Here is an 18,336-nt window from a genome sequence, read left to right as displayed (position 1 = left end):
GCCAGGTTTCCAAAGAATGAGTCTCAGAAGTAGTTTCTGTTAAACACCGTAGGAAATGCTACAATCAAATAAAATTTGGCTTTCACGTTAAAATACATAGGCAATGTCCTGATTTGCAAGTTTAGCTCTGCAAATTTTATGTATAAATGCAAAATGCAGCATGTTTAGCTTGAGCCCTTTGGTATTTTAATGTGTGGAGAGGGGGCCTGCACACACCTCCACATAAAGGCACCACCATTTTTTGTCTCCAACCTTAGACCTACATTCCAAATCTTGCAAGGGGCCAGTGTGTAATGTAATTATACAGTCACCTAAATTGCTGCACAATTATAGTTCATTTTGAATGTGCCATATAATAGTGCTTCAGAATCTGAGCTTTCATTGAAGGAGTAATTAAGCTTCTTCTCCTTATGGTTACAAAGATAACCTTCAAAATGTCAAATGAGCCTGAGCAGTTGCCTTGATTTCTGTCTGCATCTGCAGACAGCTTGAAACAGTAGCTTCAAGAAAATGACACCATGTGCTGCCCCCTTCATTGTAGGTTCTGCTGCTGAGGGAGCCTAGTGGAAGCATTCTTGTTAACTATTTCACAGCTGATAGATCTAGCAGAAATAGCCAATCCAAGAGCCGCTCTGATCTCTTTAGACATAATTACAAGGAAATAAAATGTAGGTTTCATTGATACCATTGATTTTGTTAAGCTTATCCACAGTAGGGAAGAATTGATGAATTAATTTGTTTGCTATAATTTAATATCCTTCTCCTTGGGCTCAAGATATTAAAGAAGGTCTTGATGTAGTCTTTATCACACCCCTGACAAAAATATCAAGTAATGAAGTAACAGCTCTGCTGTTTTCCATTCGTCTGTAGAAACTCCATCGTTCTCATCAATGTCTTGTGTCACACAATTGATGTAATGATTCCCTTTTTTTTTAATAAATTCTCTTCTCTCTCCTTTTTTCATCAAATTGAATTATTCGTCTAATAATAAAACACATAAAATAGGTGGATTAAAAATGGCAAAAATCCATATGTTACAGAAGAGGGCATATGTCCAGGAAGATAGTGTAAATCCAAAAAAAGCTTTTCTGGGAACTATATCAATGTAGCTAGAGCAAGCTTACTGTAATACAAGATGTCTGGATACTGGCTGTTCCAATTTTTGTATTTTTAAAGTGTACTATACCTTTAAATGAAAAATACTGTGCTGTTTCTTGTCACAAAGAGTACAGAAAAGGTTGAGGGTATGGTTCTGCTTGCAGCCTGCCTGGTGGTTTTTGCAGGATGCTGGCTGGTACCAGTACAAGTAGGGTGTGCTGCTGTGTCCTGTTTTCTGGGAAATTGAGCAGAAGCCCTGAAGATATGAAAGCTTCTGCTTGACACTGCTGCTTTGGAAGCCTATTGAGGGCTCATGAGAACTATTCATCTGTTTCATGACAATACTTTAATCTTGCAATTAATTAAAATCTTTTCCCAGTATACAAGCCTTCCTTCATCAGCCTGACATGCCATGCATGGAAAAGAACAAGAATTGGCAAAGAATCATACAGATTTGTGACAGAACTCTGAATAATGCCACATTGATTATTTAGATCAGCACAGTGCTAAGCTTTCATCTAATGCAGTGCTTAAATGACAAGGGGGATTCACCCTTGAGAAAATCCCAGGTCAGGATTCTAAGTCTGCATTTTTAACCTGATTGGTTCATGACAGACTCTTGTGTTAGGTGCATGTGACTGTAGGAGCAACAAAGAGCGCTGTAGTAACAGAAACATTCCACTGATTTTTACATGCTATTTTATTGCATTTTGATCTATGCACCTTATCATTTCAGTGCAATGTAGACAGTTCAGTTGAGCTAAATTTGAATTTTTCCTTCAATCAGTAGAAAAAACTGGTAGTAGATTGCTAAGTATTAGGATGACATAGGCTGCTTTAGGATAATTTTAATTTAAGGAAATATATCTTCCTAATCCCTTCCTATGTCTACATATATGCTCTCAATGAAAATAAGGCTGCTCAAGCATTTAAAAGCTCACTTTCCCCACCTATAAAGAATGCAGTTGTCCTTAATTTCAGTTTTAGCACCACTACTACTGGTACTTCTAATGCCAGGAAGGGATAGTTCCCTAGAACTGTGCTTTATGCAAATGAACTTCACTGCAGAAAAAAATACCTGGGGATGTAATAAAAAAAAATCCTGAAGCGCTAAATGATAATATGATAAATTATTATATTATATTATATTATATTATATTATATTATATTATATTATATTATATTATATTATATTATATTATATTATATTATATTATATTATATTATATTATATTATATTATATTATATTATATTATTTTCAGGAATTTATTCTAGGGCTGGTAAAAATTGATTTAGAAATAGATATATAATGAAGGGAAGGGATGTCATGTAATATATTACATTTCCATGACATGATATCATTTCACTCAATTGAAGCCTCAAGTGAGCAAATAATTTTTCATCAGTGTTTGTTGGGGAATACTTATGTTTCCCACAGGTACTCTATGAATATGGAAACACTTTGACAAATATTATCAGTATTTGTCAGACACTAAGAATGTTTAATACTGTTTTGGGCATTTTCTTTCCCAAAGCTGAAGACAAAGCCCAGTAGTGTTTCAGCCTAGGTGGATGCTGTGGATAGAAAAAATATACTAAATTTTCACTGAAGGTGAAAGTACAAGCTTAGCACTAATTGATGTGTAACCTTTTCCTTCCTGGAACTGAGTATTTTATAAACCCTATATTAAGCCTAACGCCTCCATACACTGAAGAGAGTTTTTAGATGAAGCCATCTAAGGTGGAGCAGAGCAGCTTCATTCTTGTGGACAGACAGAGCCGTGGGATGGGGCTGGAGATGGCTCAGAAATAGCTCTTGAAGCCGTGTGTAAGTTTGGGCTAAGGCTGCCAGGAGCAACAGCCCAAAATAGAGGCTGCTCTTCTCACTGTCAAACCTCTAATCACTTTAGCTTGATTCTGTGGAGAAATCACCAGGAAAAGTTAGGTAGCTGTACCTGTGGTGTAGAAGGTTAATTAATCTGAACTTGGTATTCCACCATAATTGTGTATCTTCTTGGAAAGCAAGGGTATCTATGAATAGCAAGCAGATGAGGAGGGTAGATTAATGTGCAAGACTTCATTGCCCATTCGTAAGTACCGTTAAGAGAATTTTCTTCCTCAGCAGGTATTAAATTGTAAAAAGTAAAATGAAAATGGAGTTTCAGATAGATAAACTTAGTATTAAATATTACTCAAATACATCTATTGTTTCAGGAAATTGCAAATGGGGGGAAATGATAAAAGTTTTGTATTAATGTTTTTTGAATAAAGTTACAGATCTTTCTTTCCAAAAGTAACACCTTTTCAAGACTGACCTGTGATTAAGAGGAAAAGTACCTGACATCTGACCTATCTGTTAAGGAACATCAATTTAATCTCCAGTTTTTTCAAGTTAAATAGACAGACTGATTCTAAACCTTTTGTTTGGCAAAAGTTACAATTTGACATTGACCTGAATTAGCAATTCTGTAATCTCTACCTCTTCTATTTGCATAGTATCCAAAATACAAAAAATTCTATTACTCTCATAGATTGTTCACACCAATAGAATGAAGATCCCCACTTTTGTAGAATTTTTTGTGTCAGAATAGAGTTCTATCTACTAAATATCTCTCATGTGTTATTTTTTTTTAGTCTGTTTCCTCTTACTTCCCATGTCCATGTCTTGATTTGTTAAGAAGGGCTTGTTTTAAATCCTTAAGGCTTGCCAGGGTGAAATTTTGTCCAGAATTTCTAAAGTGAATTTTTTATTCTACCCTTACATTATGACAGGATTTTAATTTAATCGATTAATGACAAAATCTCCTGAGCCACAGTTTAGCCCTGTCTTCTGTGGAACCTCGGCTTCAGTCCATGGGCTGTGATCAGCATTATCCTTGTGCACATCACAACACTTCCCAAAGATCCCAGCTGCAGACAGGCCCTTGTGAGACCTGTGGAATTTTCCTGGAGACCTTGTGCAAGGTTCCTGGAGACCTTGTGCAAGTTTCCTGGAGACCTGAGTTTTTTACCTCGAGATCTCACAACCTTACCTCAAGATCTTACAGGCTTTAGAGCCTGTAACTGGCAGGGAGTAGGTAGAGTTAAGCTCAGGTGTAGGGCCAAGGCTAACTCAATACAAGCATAATAAATAAGTGTAAAAAAAAAGTAAGAGGAAATGAGGAAAGTGAGAATGAGGATGTAATTTATCAGAACATGGGCCTGTACAGACAACTTACTGTACAATTTGAGGGTTATGAGAGCAAGGTACCGAAAGGTCCAAAAGGTAGGTTTTTTTAAATATTTCCTCAGTAAATTTATTTCAACTACTCATGAGGAAAAAACTTATTTTTTGTTCATGGTTTTTTTCACCTCATTTCTTCCCCCACCTGCATAGTAACTTTCTTCATCTCACTTTTCTTTATTTTGACAATATTTATTATTTATCTCTGGATGGTGATGTGTGTGAGAGATTATGGCATTGCTACAGTATTTACCTTTGCTTTACCTTCTTATCATCTTCTTATCATCATCACATTTCTTTGTGTAACTTGGACCTGAGACACTTCATAGAATCATAGACTAGTTTGGGTTGGAAGAGATCTTAAAGATCACCCAGTTCCAACCCCCCAGTGTAGGCAAGGACACCTCTCACTAGAATTGACTTCCACTTTCTCAGTGAAGTTTGATTATTTGTATTTATGGAGACTGTACACTGAGGTCTATGTGACCAAAGTATAGCCTATAACTATCGGCTTTCAGGTGCACTATTCATGGAGATTTTTTCATTTTTTCATTTCTTTTAAGAGAAGCAGAGAAGGGGTAAGAGCAGAAACCTGCGTTCTCTTGCTTTTTTTCTCCTCCCTCAAAGAAACACCAAGCCAACACTGAGCTTCCCCAAGTATAATTAAATTTATGATTCAGAAAGCTACATTAAATTTTTCTCCATAGTAGCAGCACGCAGGCTTCTTTCATTTATCAGAAGATCCTTAAAGTAAGGGATTGTAGCTTTTCCTGTCAGAAAGCTTCCTCCCTTTTCATTAGATTCTACAGCAAATGTGTATTCTAGTAATCCATAAACTTTAAGTATCCACTTGTGGGCCATTATATTGTTTGCTCTTCTTCACAAATGTCATAAATGGGTGTACACTTTGATAGGTTTTAGGTGATAAAAAAAAATCTCTTTGTAGTGTACAGTACAGCAGCACAATTGTAATTAAACTTATCTAAGTTTAGGCCAAAGGCATCAGAGTATTTATGTCTTGTGTTTTGCATCCCTTTCCAAGTTATTTTATTAACATAGCATGTCTTTAATTATGCAGAACTGCAAACTGCATTATTGATATTCTACAAACATTAACTACAAGTGTCTCTAATGAGGCAGGAAGAAAACATGCTTTCTTGTTATTTGTCAGGACTTGCAAAGCACTAAGTATTTCAAATGCTCTCTTTATATTGCATAAAGTAGAAGGGATCTGAGACATGTGACATTCCAGCTCAGTATTTATACTTGGCAATGCATGCATACATACATCTCTCTCTCCACACAAATACACATACATACACACATATATATCTGAGTATGTATATATGTGATTTCTAAAGTGGCTTTAATATGCTGACCTGCTCTGAAGATGAAAATAAAAAATAAAAAAGAAAAAAAGAAGAAAAAAAAGAGATTTCTGCAGTAATAATGAACTCTGGCAGAATATTACGGTCTATGTCTCTCTTGAACATTATGTCTTAAGAACTGAAATTGTCATCTGGAAGAAGAAGAAAACTAAGAATTTTTGAGATTCAACACCAATTTGGTGAAATTATTTTTAACAGACACAAACAATATCCAGGCCACAGCAGACAGAAAACAATATCCTGTTACGTGAGTGTAAATGCTAACATAAGTGTGATAACATTGCTTAGCTAAAGTGGCACATATTAAGGCCATATAGCAGCAGGGGCTCAACTGCAGTATTTATGCTTTTATGTCTTTAGATTCTGAGTAAATCTTGGTCATGGGAGGGAACCTGAAAGTGCCTTTCAAGAAAATCTCCCTAGGACCTGTTACTAATCAATAGAGGAAGTTTTATGAGGATCCCACACTCATTTAATGACCTTAAAATCTAAGGGAAGACTAGAGATGTTTGATTTCTTTGTTCTTGCATATTATAATAGAAAAATCTTTGGGAGATATGCAACATCTTTTCCTATGGAATGATCTTAAAAATAACACTGATGTAGCACCATCAGCTGTATTCCCCAGTAAAAAAAGAAACATAGGGAAGGTATCCGTCCTTAATTTCTATTGAATAGCCTCTGAGACATTACCTTGGAGTAAATTGTGTCTTAAAGTTTTAGTATGCTTGTGTTTGAGCCATGGCTAAAATAGTCTCACCCATGCCAGGACCATGCAACATTTTGACTCAATGCCCTGACAGTGGTAAAATGAATTTTGAATTGTTGCTTTTATGTCATATAACTCAAATGGGACAAGGAAAGAGACTGTGTGTGATCACAGTTCAAGTGATGTCTCTTAGACAGAGACCAGTGTGAATGTTTAGGTGATCCCCACTGGCTTCATATGAAGGCACTGGAAAATTAATTGCCCATAAAGTGACTGTAACTTCAAAAGTATTTAAAATAGCCTACACCAGCATGTTGGAGGGTTGATTTCTGTACACAGCAATTAAAGTCACAATGAAAATCCTTAGCTAAAGTGGCTTCTCATGCCACTGGTTTAACTGAGATGTGGGGGTTCACCCTCAACATTTCATGACTTCTTGTATTCTTGAGCATTGATGTAAACAAAATAAATAGTGGCAGAACTGAAAAATTTAACTATTGTCTGGTGCTGTTGGGCTGGCTCTTCTCGTCTCATGTCTTCCACAAAACAGGGTGAGAATCAATTAAAGTGAAGTGTGGTCACATGAAAATAAATGATGTCAGGATTCACAGTTCTTTGGCCCTGAGAGCTTTCAAAGAGAAACTTAGAAAGAAGCCTGCAGTGGATCAAGAGCCTGCAGTGTGTCAATGAACTGCTGATGGATGCAACACGACAACATAATCAAATCTCATGTGTCTTTGCAATGACATACCAAGCCTGCAGAATTCAAAATGGCTTAGCTTGCTGAAAACCATGACCAAAACATGTTTTCTCTTAGCTGCAACTATTTAGAAGAATTTAAAACTAATTTTTAAAAGGAAATTCTCTGCTGTCCAGAAAAAAGAGGCTTCTGTGACGCAAATATTGTCAGTGATACAGAGCTTGAACTGAAAAAAGTCCAACTCAGCCAGATGTCATCTTAAATTTCCTATCAATGCTTGAATCTGTGGGAAAGATATGACACCTATGTTATATTAATTAAAGCCCAAGTTCCCTGTTTCAGATTTTATAAGAATCTTTCAAGAAGTCTATTGAAAGGATTTTCAATATTTCATGTTTCCAGTGTAGTGTCACATACTGAATGTGTTAGAGAAAAGACAGTCTGGCTAGCAAATTAGAGATAATAACAGCAAATCTCAAGTACACTAGTCATTATGCTTATTGTATAGTCAGATTACACACACTAGTTCCTGGTTTTTTTCTTCCTTGGTGTGTTCAGCATGTTGTCTCAAGGAAACAGTGCTTGATTGCATACTTCTGGTTTATATTTTACTCTCTGTAGGTGTACACATTAAGATGTTTTTCTCATACTTTCTAGTGCTACATTTTCAGTTAGTTTTTTCCCTATTGCATGCCTTGCACACCAGAAGTACTTCTGTAATTGCCATATCACAGTGTAAGCTTTTATGTAGACTGACTAATTGGTAAAAGCTGCTTTTTATGCTCTTGTTTGTTCTCTGAAGTGTCATTTATGCTGTTCAGTATTCAGTTGTATTCAATATTAACGGTACTTTTTGGGATTTAAAAGTAATGACTTGCTGATTGTCCTTCAGAAAACAATTTCCAAAGCAGTATTTTTTCTTCCACAGGCTTATGTTACTATACTAATTAATACAATATTTTTTGTCTATATCAAAACTATGGATGTTTATTAAGCTTGCATATATATTTTGTTACATTTATTTAATAAAGAGCAAAAATATATCTAAAGGAGAATAATAACACTTTTTATTTTTAGTTAAGAAAGATGTTCTGTCTATGTATAATCTTACGCAGATGTGCCCATGGTAAATATCCATTCTGACATTCTTTGAAAATGGCCAGAACTGTATATTTAGACACACACCAGACAGATTTAAATTACAAAATGGTATTTTTCATAACTTTTTTTACTTGCGTCTCCTTCTGAATATAGTAAGTAAAGTTTTCATTTCAGAGACAGGAATGTCTGATTTCTGCTAATCCCACAACTTTCCCATATTCCAAGCCTGCAGCACAACCACAAACAGGGATTCATTTGCTCATAGCATGAAGGAGAGGCCCCAACTGAATTTATTCTCTTTCTCAGTTTTTTCTTTACATTCCCAAGGAAATGTCATACAAGCTGTCTGGAATTGGTTACTGAGGGACATGGTCTTTCAAGCAATTTCTCATCAGTCTTTCTGTTCTATAGGGAAATAAAATGGAATCTTGCTAACTAGTGAGTCAGAATTCAAGGCAGATATTGATATAATACTTAATAACAAACAAATATAAAATGATCATGGAAATTATTACTGGCTCTGTGCTTGCAACTATATTATGAAGGATTTTCTTCCTTCAAATTTTTCTATGTAAAATATAAATAGATTTGTAAGCATTTACAGGATCAAAAGTGAATGTGGCTATGCTATTTTAACATATTGGTTATTTCCACACAGTGGGGTACTAGAGGGTGTTTGGGTGTGTGATTTTAGGTGAATGTATGTGTTAATTTTTTCTGTCACTCATCAGCTAGGTGGTTGGTTGGGTTTTTTGTTTGTGATATTTTTTAAAAATCTCAATAAAGTGTTTGTTTTATTGTGATTTCATAGATACTAAAAATTTAAGATATTTAGGCCTTGACTGCATGCAGAAGTTGTCCTGCTAAAACAGCCTAACTCCCTGTATCCTGCTATGCTGAGCTCTCATCTACCTGTGACCCTGCAGAGGGCAATCCAGAGACCCTGGATTTGATCCTGCCGTGTCATCAGCCTTGCAAACTCAAATGTGCGCTCATTTTTGGTAGCTCAGCTACCAAACTGCTCTCTGGAGACCAAGAGACCTGTGCCTATGCCTGTGAACACAGTAACCCAGAGTTTCGTCAGTATCAAAATCAGTAGTCTATAAATTCACATTTAAACTCTCCATGAGATTCTATGATAAAAAAAAGGAAAAAAGAAAGAGAAAATCAAGATTATCAATTTGTCATGTTTTGAAACACTGAATCTGCATTTACCTGAGCAATGAAGCCTCAGCGCATGCATCTCTTACTTTGCTTATTTATTGTGTTGAATGCCCTGTGAAAAGAGCCTTAATCTTTGACCAAACAGACTGCACTATGGTCATGTCCCTCAGCATTCTCTCCATGTAGCAGTCAGGCATTTTGTCGTGGGCAGCCAGTGCCTGTGGAAGGCAGCTGAAGTCTCTGTCTTAACATGAATGCAAATGTCCTTTTGCAGGGCTCCCTCTGGGAATGTGCACAGTAATATCACAACACCAACCTGAAGTCACAGACATTTGCAGTCACTGCCTGTGGGGATAGAGGCGACAGCGAGGGTGTCCTGACAAATACTGTACTTGCCTTTTGTCATTATACTTTCACAGGACAAGTGTGGCACAAAGGATTACGGAGTCAATGGCTAGTTCCTATTTAAATATCAAATGTATTTAGAGAGAGTCCCATGATGATGGGAATCAATCACCTGCTAATGTTTTAAGCACATAGAAAAATGTACAGCCATAGAAATAGTGCTTACAATAAAAGTAATGTTTAAAATGAAATGAAAATGACACGTTAAGGAAACATTACATAGATATGAGAGGCAATGCAGACTAATACTGAAAGATTTTAGTAGTTACTGTGCAAGGTGTAGGCTTTTTTTATTTTTTAATAATCAAAGGATTTAAAGAATGAGACAGTATCATTTTTTAGGGACTATGCATTTTCTCTTGTGAATTGGAAGGCATTATTCACAGTAAGTTAGTGCAGTATTTTTGTGATTTGCTCGTATGTCAGCTAAGGTTCATAAAGCTACTTCAGGCTGTTGTGTTCACATCAGTGATTTGCCAGAGAGAAGCTGGCAGCTGATATTGGTTCACTTTCATGGATTTGATCAGATACTCATACATTCAGTGAAGTTTTTTTGTGATTATGTTTTAATTATATATTTAGTCCCATCCAAAATGTTTTTTGCTCATAGAAACAGCAATGCCATAAAGCAAATGTTCATCATTATAGTCTGGGATCTGTGTTTATATTCAGAAAAAGTTTGTAAGTAATTCATATTTTCTTTGAAACAAGAATCTACTTATTTATGTTTTTCAAAAAACCACAAAATAAAACCATGCTTTGTGTTTACAGTAAATAGTACTTATAAAAACCTAGGGTGGCCCTTTGCAGAAGTAAGTTCAAGTATTCCCTAGATCTCTCAGGAACTAGTATACAGGAAAAAACTTTAACAATTGTGTCTGGAGAAAGGCATCTAAATTTATAAAAAGTAGTGGCTTGGAAATTTACTATGCAAAAAATGATGTGTAGTGAATTTTATTTTTCCTCAGACATATTTAAAAATTTACAGAGTTTGTAAGCTTAAGAATATACTTGACATATGTTTCAAAATGGGCTGGTTTTGTGCCTCTACATAGTTCTATTTATTTGTCTCATGGCAAAAAAACCCCAAAATTCTTTTACTCGACAGTGTTAGAATTAGGCCATATTGTATTTTAGATCCAGTGTATCTCTTTTTCAGAAGTCTGTTCTTAAATCTCTCTTTTACACTTTGCTGTGCTCCAGTCACTGCAGCTGTAATGAGTAAAAGCTGTAGCTTTCAGTTCTTACCTCTGGGACAAATAATAAGAAAACTCTTGAACAGATGGAGTGGGCTTTCTCATACATGTTATCCATTAATGTCAAACAACAAGCTATAGAAAATGTTTCTATTACACAGGTGAAAAGAAGATAATAATATCACCTGTTTTCAATAGTGCCTACATTCACACAGTTTAAATTTCACTTTGTCCCTGTGCCTTACATTACCTATTGGCTCTTATCTAGACCACAAAAGGTGCTGAGCCCATGGGAAATGCTAGATACAATGACTTAAAAGGAATTTAGGCCATGTGACTACAGGCCTTTCTATATTACATACATACTGTAGACCCAGTATTCTCCTTCCCAGCATTCTAAGGAGGCAGTATTTCTTGTTTTGTGAGATGAAATTACTATTTTGCAGCACTAAGGGCTTGATCCTACATAGCCACAGGTATAACTCCAGTGATGCCCCACAGTTTAGGCCACTCTAAGGTTTCCAGTTCAACTTGGCCATTGAGCAGAGCAATAGTATGTTGGGTTAGTCAATGCCACTTCTTGGACTTTTGACGCCTGTGCACAAATTTGCAGCTGACTCAATTTTAGTGGTCAATCAGTAGCTAGACAATTGTATTTTCACACTTATGGATTCAAAGTATTTTTGTTCCAGTACCTCTGTAGAAATTAATAACAGGCACTTTTACTGAGTAGTTCACCCTGCATATCTGAGGGTTCTGTTTGTTTATTTTGTACATGCAAATTTGGAAAATATCTTAACTTCCCTATAGTTAAATTAATGGTCAAATACAGTACCCTTTGGCAAGCTTTCTTACTTAGATCAAACATTACCCAGGTTCACTACCACAAGGCTTTGTTTTATCAAAGGTGTTGAGATGCAGTAATTCTGGTGATGATTAGATAAAGCAGGAATAGTAATTAAAGTGTATACTTAAAAGTACTTGAGAACAAATCCACTTGCAAAGGTGCTTCTCATTTTGGATTTTGGAACACTTTTCTATATAAAGGGATCTCTTAATCTAGAGAAATTATGATTCAGTATTCAACATATCATCATTTTGATGGATAGTCTCTAACTGCAGCCTGCATTACTGCACCGGGAAATTCACAAGAGCCAGGGTTAATGAAACTGCATGGGTTTCAAATCTGTCAAAATGGGCTGCCTGAGAGGCTGGCTTATGCCTTTGTTCTTAATGAATGCCACAACAAAAAGCATTCCTGTGGGCTTTATCTTTTTTTTTTTTTTTTGACTGAACATGCTTAACAGTTAGTTAACATGAAAAGACCTTCTTGCTTTCTTGTGGTATTTCCTGGTAGGGGTCTTTTTCATAGTATGTACTTCTTCATGAAACTTTGCACCAAAAATACTGAAGAAAAAGATACCAGGAAAAAAAAAGCACACCATTTTTTAAATGGTAGCTACAGATGTAAATAATATATGCCTTTCTTTTGGAAATTCTATTAGACAGAACTTTCTTGTGTTACAAAATGGAATGTGAGACTCAGAGGCAGAGTACTTTGGAGTAGAAAGACCAAGAAACTGAGAAGCTCAGAGCATGAGAACAAACCCCCCCCTTCTCCTAAAGCTCAGAATAGTCTCTCTGTGTATGATTAATATGGTAATTATTATTATTAAACGTTAGTAAAGTAGCAAGAAAATGTAGGAAAAAGTATGCTGAAAAAAGTGAAAGTTTTTTTTCTTTCTTTTTATTTTCAGTCTGTTTCTCCTTTATGCTGATATTATGATCAGGTAGATTTTTAGTCATAATGAAGTAATTCTCTCCTCCAAGTCTTCAAACCTGGTTGATTTTTGTTATTTTTTACCTTTAGATAACTTTTGATCATAATTGTATTTTTGGGAAACTCCTGTGTCTGGCACTACCTATCACAGCTCCTCCAAAGGTATTCTATTCTTGTAGGTAAGTATACTGAAACTTGTGAGGAAATGATATCTGAACATGCAAAACTTATAAATTACGGAGCAGTTCTGTCCCGTAAAAGAGAAACTGTGTTCTCTGGAGGACTGTTGTCAACCTTTCTACTTTTCAATTCCTGTTGGTTTCCAACAGGGTTTTGTTTGTTTGCTTGGTTTTGTAAGATGCAATAAAAAGATTAAACTGTGGAAAAGAGCAGGTGAAGAATTTTCACTGGGAAAATTTCTACTTTCTGAGATAATTTTATCATTGCTAACTTCCAGAACATCTCAATAAAGAAAGGGACAGTTAATAGTTATTTTAAGAATGAAACACTGTCCTCGTAGTCAGAGTACTGAATATAAGTTGATCCAAGTTATTGGAATGATTGCAGAAATGTTGCAGTTCTTTTTATTGCGATTTCTTTGTAATATCATCTTGAACTAAGACAAATGCTTAAGGAGAAGGTAAAGGAGGGTATATTGGACTTCAAGAAAGCATATGTCAATTCAATTTTACTTGAAGAAGAATATTGAAAAGAACTCTGAGAGACAAATATTACCCCTACATTTCACAGATCTAAAGAAAATATTTCACTGTTGTCACAACTGAACTTTTTTAATGCTCTTATGTAATAGAGAAATAAAAGATATGGTCAGTTCATGTGGACATGAAGGAACCTATGTTTCAGGGTCATGCTAGTGTCAATCGGGAATGCATTGTATCATTTCTATATGGCATGGTCCTCTATTTTAGTACAAGAGAAAGTGCAAATAAATAAATGGAAACCAGAAAATCTCACCTAAACTGCAATGAAATATCTAGTTTTCAGTAGCTATGAGAGTCCATGGCATACATGCCACGGGGCAGCTGGAGGAGATTTGGAAAATGGATGAGTGGAGGAGTTCCTTCATCTACAAGTTCCTAGTGTGCAACTTGGTATGGAGCTTTAATGTAGTTGCCATTTGAGGAGGGACAAGATAAAAAACATGTCAAACCCTTTTTATGTCCCACCTGACTTTTCACTGAAGAAGGCACATTCGGTTTGTTTTTACATCAGGAATTAGTAATTTAGTTGATCTGATGAAAGTCACTAGTAGACAAAAACTCTCTTTGAGTTCTATAGAACTCAAAATTCTATAGAAACAGCAAGAGCTAGAAGCTGTTGAAAAGCAATGAAGGAAAGCTGTGGCTGTGCAACATTTCTAACACAGAACAGAAGAATGGGACAACAGGTTGTATCCTATTGTTTTGTTAAGTCCTGTTGATGGCTAATGACAAAAATATGTTTTTTGTTTTTCTCCCATGAATTTGTTGTTTTTGATTCAGAGCTCATCCTGTTTAAGTGTTACATTCATGATCCGAATAAATTTCCTAAAATGAAAAGCAAAAAATCCCAGCTGATTTTCCTGTGCACTTAAGACTGCTCTCACTACCTTCATGACAAAACTGTGTTTTTTACACCAGTTACCTAAGCCATCATCCAGTCATGTTTCTCTGATTATTGTGAGTGAGAATGTATGCAGCTTTTTCACACTATATGTGCTTTTTGTAAATATCTAAAAGAGAAGCATTCCATTGAGTTCACATTTCTTCTTTTAATTTATTCATGTGTATGTACATTGCTTTTCTCCTGCAGTTCTATGGGCCATTACTGCATGAGTAAACTGTGTGCAGATTTTGCAAGTCTCTGCCAGAAGATGTTTATTACTCTCATCATTCTTATGAAAATCATGTTCCAGCAGATTCAGGCAATGTGTAAAACATGGTATGTGTGAATAGGCCATTTCACACTACACTTACAATATTACCAGCAATAATAATACCAGGGAAGGGGCCTTAGGGAAGGGGATAGACCGTACGTTAATTTGGTCATGAAGCTCTGATATGTGATCTTTGTAAAGCCCAGAGGTGTAATGAGCAGTTAGCTTCTTCTCAAAAGTCAGTATCAACTGCTGACAGAGCTGACAAGCCAAAATACTGATGCAGAAAAGAGCTTGCAAATTTTTCCACATTTTGCCCATTTTGGGAGTATGGTTGTAGTGTGTCTTGAGGGTTGTCTTACTGAGTAAGAGAAAGTGCTCTAGAAAAAAGTTTGATGTTGCATAAATAGAGAAGAAAAATATACTCCTGACTGTTTAAAACTTCTGTTGTAAAGCAGTGCATATTCTGGGTAATTGCAGCATGGTCACATGGCTGGTGTGAAAGTTTCAGGCATGCTGAATAAATGGTTCTTGTAGTAAAAGATACAACATAGATCTTCTTTTGTTGCATTAATAGTAATAACGCTGGAGCACCCCTATTGTTTATCTCCTTCCTTCAGATGCCACTTCTGCTGCTTGATCTGGTTTACTCTTCATTTGCCTTTGCAGTTTCTGTGCAGTTTTTGGATTCCTCTGCTCTTTTTGTCCAGTGAATAGCTTTTCTGTGTGCTCTGCTTGAGATATAGATGACTTCATAGCTTAGGATTCATTATGTTTTGGCAAACGTTTCTTGGATTTTTAAAAACCCTTTAAAGACTTAAGTTTCTTTAAAAGCAAATGAATTGATAAATGTAAACCTGAAGGGACCAAAATGATCAATTATCATAAAAGGCCTAGTAAATAATCAGACTATACTACTGGCACATGGCTTTTTGTCACTGCATTCTCGTGGTTTGTGTTTAAAAGTGGGCATGATTACAGCAGCAGAGGGAAAGTTTCTCTTTCCTCAAAAAAGCATCCATTACTTTCTTCCTCACAAAGTCCATTGTCCAATATATGTTTAAACAGACATCTAAGGCATCCTTAAAAACTAAAAATCATCAGATTAGCAAAATAGTCTAAAGCAATTCAGTCAAGCTGTGATGTCTCTAGATTGCTTTTACCTAGGTGTTTGTCTTCCCACTAATATTCATGACTTAGAATAAACATGGAAATCTGTTTTTCAGTGTTCATTGGGTTTTCTAACTGGCAGTACTTCTTCCTTTCTGTTTCCCCCAACCCCTTACTTGTAGGAGGTATTATCTCTGTACTTCCAAAAAGAGAAAGTTCACTTTCATAGCTAGAGGAGATCTCTCCTTGTCAGTACAAAAATTCAGTATCTTAGGTTGGATATAGTTATTTAAATTTCACTCGTGAGCATTTCAAGAAGGAGATGTTTTTAGTCAGGTGCTTTAGAATAATATTCCTAGTTTGAAGACTTCACAAGATAATTAAGGAAACCACTAACACAATAACCAGTAGGTTTCAATTTCATCCAGTTATCATACTAAAACCTGTTCCTTCGTTTGTAGTTTCTTGTCTTCAAGTCAGTATCTAAACTATGACATTGTTTGATTTCAAGATCTTGTTTATTTTGTCAAAAGCTTTAGAAGCCCATATAAATATTTGCTGTTTCTTCTTCATTCACGTTTGTTTACAATCCCCAAAGTGCTAAATAGAAGACAGCGACACATCTTCTATTGTAGGAGCTGTGCTTGCCTGTCACTACATGTGTAATTTATTCTTGTTACAGTTGTTTCAGCACTTTTTTTTTTAAACTTTACTAGAGCCTGGCTTCTATAATCACCCCTATACCTTTTTGAAGGATAGACACAAATTAAAATGCCCCTAAGTCCCCTGCAGTAGTTGATAACTTTAGGCAGATAACTTCTTTTGCATGCTACTCAGCCATTTCATTCTGCAGTTCCCTTAGGATATCTGCATGAAGATTAGTTTGTCTCCATGTGTTATTGCAGTTAATGTGTATTTTCTCTTGTAACCAGGCCAAATCTGGGGATATGGCTACTTCTGAGAGGATGCAGAACATTAGCTGACTGTGTCCTAGATGCATCATGAGAATAGACATGCATCATTCTGTAGGTGAGGAATCTGTGAGGAACATGAGGACCAGAATTATGGGACTCAGTGCAGAAGGCATTTGTCCTGCTCTTTTATACTTTTTTATCTTTTAGTAGAATAAGCTAGTGAAATAGGTCAAGGAACAAGCAGAATGTATCATAAATCTCATGATACTTAACAGGCATGAATCACTAACCTGTACTTAATGAACAGATCAGACTGAGGATAAACAGTTGGCAGGTGTGTGGAAGGAATAACTTCTTTACACCCAAAATGGTCAGGAAGAAGCCACTCACCAGTTTCTGAGAGTCCATAAATCTTCTGACTGATAGGTGTAACAGAGAGGAGATGATAAGATGATACTCAAGGCAGTCAGTCAGCAGAGCCTGCAAGAACTTTTACATTTGAATCTCAGACATAAATTCAAAGTGAGCATACTCTTGGGCCAGGGTAAAATTACTGATCACAGGCAGTGACATTCAGGAGAGAGGTTATGTTTGTTAACCTTAACCAGGAGAGAGGTTATGTTTGTTAACCTTAACTTTTGCCTCCAGTGTGTCAAATACATCTTGAAATCCCATGTATCAAGAGTAAGCAATTAAAGAAATATTCCATCAGTAAATATAAATCTTTATTTAAAGCAAGATTAGTCTAAAATTGGCTTTTACTTGTGACCTTTCGTATCCAGTGCTATAGCTAACAGGGAGGTTACAGTGCTGTCATCTCCAGGGAGGAAGAAAATCTAAAATGGTTCATGGAACCACTGGGAATCTTTTCTGTCAAGGAAGGGTTGTGTACCCAAATCCCTGTCCTTGCAGGTGAAGAAAAGGAGAGAGACATTTCACAGCCACAGACACACCTATTATGTTCCCACATTAAGTGCATCCTGCTTCAGATACTCTACGGAGAGGTAGTTGGCCAGGTACTGCCTCAGTGCAGTACTCCTGCCAAAAGTAATTCAGTTGTTTAGAACTTACCTTCTGCTCATTTCTGATGCATTTTAATTTTTAGTATTCTAATGTATCAGTCTCCTCTTGCAGATTCTTAGAACTAAATATTTTAATATTTTCATTTGAATTTGTTTTGGTTTGCATCTTTTACTTTCAATATCGAAATTTGATCTTAATTTCCTTGGGTCCATCTTTCTGTATGAACTATTTTCTTTTTGCTTTTTTTTCTGGCCCCGAATAAAGGCAATAATATCCCCACAGCAATCAGCTCAAAAATCCCTCTTCTAAACTTTCCTAGGCTCTCAGAACATTCAGTTGGATTTGTCCAAACTGCTAACCACAGAGGCTGCATCTCTTTTTTTAGATCTCCCCATTAAGCTGCTCTGAAGTTGCAGTGGGAGCTCCCAGCTGGCCCTCGCTGCTGCAGGAAGGCAGCAAGGGATGGCTCAGGCGTTCAGCACCTGGTCACACACACACAGAAAGCCATGCACAGATGGAGCTCTGCTCCTCTTCAGGCTGTAACAATATTAAGAAATCTAATTTATATACAGAGGGCTGTAGTTGCCTGTTACTGCTGTTTTATTAGACTTTGTTTTCTCAGTGGGGTCCTGCCCCATGGCTGGGGAT

The sequence above is a fragment of the Camarhynchus parvulus genome, chromosome 8 (genome assembly GCF_901933205.1).
Source record: "Camarhynchus parvulus chromosome 8, STF_HiC, whole genome shotgun sequence".
Classification (NCBI taxonomy): domain Eukaryota; kingdom Metazoa; phylum Chordata; class Aves; order Passeriformes; family Thraupidae; genus Camarhynchus; species Camarhynchus parvulus.
Note: the sequence above shows the minus strand (reverse complement) of the source record.